Below are 4,747 nucleotides of genomic sequence, written 5' to 3'. Positions count from 1 at the left end.
GCATTCCCACCAACAGTGTAGGAGGGTTCCCCTTTCTCCACATCCACGCCAACATTTGTCATTTCCTGACTTGTTAATTTTAGCCATTCTGACTGGTGTGAGGTGATATCTCATTGAGGTTTTGATTTGGATTTCCCTGGTGCCGAGTGATGTTGAGCACGTTTTCATGTAAATCACCCATATTTTTATTGAGGAAATATTCCATGCAAGTGAGACACTTGGCAAAGATAGAAATATTTAAAAGACATGGACATGCTCTCAAGAGACCTAAGAGTTAGAAGGCAAAAGGAACCTAATGGGGGCAACAAGGGCTTGGGTGCAGGAATAGATTAGCCAAAGTGCAGGTCAAGATGGTGGAAATTCTCACAAAGTAGACTAATCTACTTGTGAATCAGGGAATTCTCACTGGAGGAAGTGATATCTGATGCTTGTGACCCATGGAGGTTGCCGGGAATCCATTTTACTTTGAGTTCAATTTTGAGATTTAAGTTGCAAACCAAGTCAGAAGAACAAATCCAGCTAAATTACACTGAGTTTATATTCTCAACTAATCATTAAGCACAAATGAAACAAAAAAGTTGCACACAGAGAGTTACAAGGACATCACTGCTGAGCTGGGTTTAGGTATATCCTGATCCTTGGGCTGATGATTTCTCATGCCAGTGGGAGGCCAGTACATTGAGGTCTCCAGTGTGTTTTCCTGGGAGGAACAGAGGAGGAATCATTCTGTAGCAGGTGGAGGTGAGGAATACATGGTGGGAATGACAACAGGAGCAGGAGGAGTGAGGACAGACTGAAAGGTGGGGAGCCACTTGGGAAAGAGCAGGAAGGTGGCTCCATAGATTTACCAGTGTTTCCAGAGCCACAAGGTGAGAACTGCCAGAAGCACCAGGGGCACTATCATTTCCAGGAAGACCAAGCCCATGGGTTGGTGCTGCTCTGTGGGTTTGGTGCAGAGAGTGTGTCATTTCCCATCCACCCAGGGTTGAACTGCACCTCCCTGGTCCTCTTTGCTCCTGTCACCCTCTGCTTCACCAACCGCCCTTCCTCTTCTCTCTCCTTCCATCCCTCTTCAGAGATGGACCCTTCACAAACCCTCTGCACCACCCACATTTACAGAACTCTCACCCTCAGCTCTTCCATTTCTTGGATTACTCATTTTTGTCCTTTTTGTTATGGAGTCTCTAGGAACCCCAATTTTTCTTCTGGTTCTCCTGTTCTTCTGGAGGAATACCCATCCCCTTTCCCAGCTGGGCCCCAGCTCTTTCTCACCCCAGTAGAGGACAATGTCCTGGCCTCCTAGACTGCTGTGTCTCACCTGGCAGGACAGGCCAGCTGCCCCACTGGCTTTTACATCCAAGGATATCTGAAGATACCATGTCCCATCAGCATGGGGCAGGACGTCGCCTCGCTGGGTGCCCTGTTGCTCCTACTCATCCCGCATCCACATCACCCACACAGGCTTTGGGTAGAACCCGAGACATGGCACACCAGCAGGAGATGGCCAGGACTGGGACTTGGGCCAGTGGACAGCCAGGCCTCTGGCCTCACTGCAGAGACAGGACAGGTATTCACAAACTAAGAGGTTAGTTCTTTTTTTTTTTTTTTTAAAGATTTTATTTATTTATTTGACAGAGAAAGACACAGCGAGAGAGGGAACACAAACGGGGAGTGGGAGAGGGAGAAGCAGACTCCCTGCCGAGCAGGGAGCCCGATGCGGGACTCGATCCTGGGACTCTAGGATCATGACCTGAGCTGAAGGCAGTCGCTTAACCAACTGAGCCACCCAGGCACCCAAGAGGTTAGTTCTTCACATCACTTTAGATGGACACATTTTTTCCACCTCTAGAAATCTGTCACTGTCAACCCCTCTTCACTCTCTCACCATGAATTTGAGGGAATGGTGCAAATTTATGAGTGCAGAGTAAAGAAATCTTGGAGGGAGGGAGCAGGACTGACCTTGTTGCTGCAGATGTGTCTTCCCTGCATCAAGAAGACCCAAGAGGAAATGGGGACAGGTGTCACTGATGTGCGCTTGTAGTCTTACATTGATCACATGATACTGATTGAATAGTCTGCAGACCTGCTGAGCCCTTCTTCCTCCCTTTGGAGATGGCCACCATGACTTGTTCTGGAAGATCATGAGATCTGATCCCTGATACGTAATCCACATGAATCCTACTGATGGTTCCCCAAAGTGCAGTTCACAGCCTTTTGCTGCCTGTACCTGAAAGGGATCTGGGGAAGAGAGACTGTGAGTTTCAGGACAAGGGGAATGAAAGAAATGAAATGAGATGAGTGGAAGCCAAGGATGGTGGAAGCAGAGGGAGAAGTTCAGAGGATTGAAGGAAGTGGAGCAAAGTTTGGTTTGAGAAGAGGCTCAGCCAAAGGAGAAGTGTTGCTTGCTGGAGGCAGAAGAAGAGGTGAAAGACTGAGGAAGGAGCAAATGTTGAAAAAAGAGACATGAAGGGTCTGGGTAGAGAATAAGGAAAGGCTCAGAAGGAGAGCTGGGGTAAAAACAATCAAGGGAAAGGGAGTTCTGTGGGCCACAGGGAATACATAGACAAACATCACTAATGGGATTCAATGGGGAGAAAGCAGCGTTCAAGGAGACAGTCACAGAGTGAGGGAGCAAACGTGCCTGGATGGAGCCAAGGGAGAGGGGTGGTCATGGGAGACACAAGTATGAGACAGTGAGGATAACCTGCAGTCAATAAGAGGAGGGGAAATTGCAGAAGGCACGAAACTTTTCAAGAATTGGGATCTGGCTTCTACCTCCTCCCCTAAAAGGTGTAATTCAGTTTCATAATGAGGAGACATGAGGTTCAGAAGCCAGTGGAGGCTCTTTCCTAGAGGAAGAAGGAACTCAAGGAGACATACACACCTGCCACCTCCATCCCACCACTGAGGGAACTGAACTCACATTCAAGCTGCCATTCACTGAAATGGTCCTGAAATATCAGAGGAAATCTAATGGAGAATGTATGGAATGACCTTTCCTGTTCCATCAACTCCTTGTTGCTGAAGTTGCCCTTGGATCAAGGCCACAGGCATGTGAAATTGCCAGAGTCACTGTCCCAGCCATGAGTCTGTAGCTCATCCAGCCAAGCTGAGCCTAGCTTTTGTGTCCAGGAATCATTGTAAAAGGATGTGGTCAGGATGATTTGGAAGGAGAATGTATCCTGGAAGTCTGTGGAAAAAGCATATATAGACTATGGGAGAGGAAGACATTGGGAAGAAGAGAGAATGTAGATGTGCCAGGGAAGGGAACCAAAATCTGGATGACAGGAAAGCCATAATTGTCTCAGGAGATATGTGCTGCCCCAGAACTATGAGCTTCGTACCCATCCTTCAGAAGAGCACAGGGCTCTGGAGTCAGGGAGCTCAGGAAGGAACCAGGGTGACACTCTCCTTCCCCATGTATGTGCTGGGGAACCCACACCACAAGTGCACACACACACACACCACAAGTGTACACATGCACACATGCACAAAAACCCTATACACCCATAAAAAACTCACACATTTACACAGTCTTGAAGAAATAAACATGCAAAGACACACACGCACTCAAGTATACACAGAGACACACATATACACACACGCACATATGTACACACACACATTCACATATTAAAACACACACATAGACACACAAGCATAAACACACACACACACACACTTGCACCCAATGGGCAGGGCCAAAGATTTCACCTTCTTCACTGTAACCACCTGGGAGGAGAACCACAAACAACACAAGTTGCAGGAATAGCATTGTATTTGCAGATGTTCTTTCTTTGTCTTACAAAGTCGGTCTTTGACGGTTGTTCTAACAAACCTACCCCACACACAGAGCACCTCTCTTCTGACTTCCTTCTCCACACACCAACCTTCCCTGAGTCTCTGCAACAATGCAAATATGCTCCTCCCTCAACCCTTGACACCTACTCAGGCTCTAACTTCCTCTCCTATCTGACCCTCCTCTCTGACTTCCAGCTTCTCCCTGTCATTGGCTTCCATCCTGCTCCCTGTTCCCTATTTCAGTTGCTATGGAAAAAGTCTTGTGCAGCATGGAAAAATCATCCCACCTCTCATGGCTTTCCTTCTCATCCAGATAGTAAGCCGTGAAAACGCACCCCTCCTAGCATCCAGCCCTGAACCTGCTGTTACTGCCCTTGTGAAACTTCTCATGTATTTCCTTCTCTGTTTTGCCCCCACCCCAGCTCATTCATATCTTGACATCTCACTGCTCCTCTTAAAAAAATAAAACCCAAGCAGGTAAATTTGATGATCTAATTGGTATTATTAAGTGATTGAAGAATCTGGCTGCATCCCATCTAGCAAGTAGAGGGGTTCCATCTGCTGAGAGAAAGGCGGGAACCCTTAGAATGTCCAGTCCCCAAAACTGAAAAACAAAGTACCTGGCTGGGGATGAGACTGGACAAGAACAGAGCTAGTGACCCACTTTCTGTCCCAATCAGGCTAGCCAGCAGGGTACCAAGAGCAGCTCCTGCTGCTGGAGGGGCAAGAGTCTGAAGATACTTGCCCATGAGGCTCTTCCTCTTAGAAAAAGAAAATCACAGGCCCGAAAAATGGTGTCATGTAGACCCACTTCCCACACTGGGGCTTCATACTGGGACTTCATACCCAGTCTAATTACAGTTTCAACCTCCCCCAGAAATTTGGTCTTAACCAGTCAAGCAGGAACTTTTCCTTTCCACCAGCACTACTGAGTCTGTCACCTGAA

General features: G+C 47.5%; 1 pseudogene across 1 annotated transcript; it reads right to left on the bottom strand.

Annotated features, from left to right (window-relative positions):
* Nucleotides 1-88: 88 nt before the first annotated feature.
* Nucleotides 89-4,241, bottom strand: LOC102743415 (T-cell surface glycoprotein CD1a-like; annotated as a pseudogene). The gene is made up of 5 exons (XR_014146650.1): nt 3,715-4,241; nt 2,924-3,190; nt 1,960-2,238; nt 1,273-1,550; nt 89-939 (listed from the first exon to the last, which is right to left on the bottom strand). The product of XR_014146650.1 is annotated as a T-cell surface glycoprotein CD1a-like (transcript).
* Between the last annotated feature and the right edge of the window lie 506 nt (nt 4,242-4,747).

This window comes from Leptonychotes weddellii, chromosome 6 (assembly GCF_054177405.1).
Source record: "Leptonychotes weddellii isolate Sample4059 chromosome 6, ASM5417740v2, whole genome shotgun sequence".
Taxonomy (NCBI): domain Eukaryota; kingdom Metazoa; phylum Chordata; class Mammalia; order Carnivora; family Phocidae; genus Leptonychotes; species Leptonychotes weddellii.
Note: the sequence above shows the minus strand (reverse complement) of the source record. Positions and strands in the feature narration are given on the sequence as shown.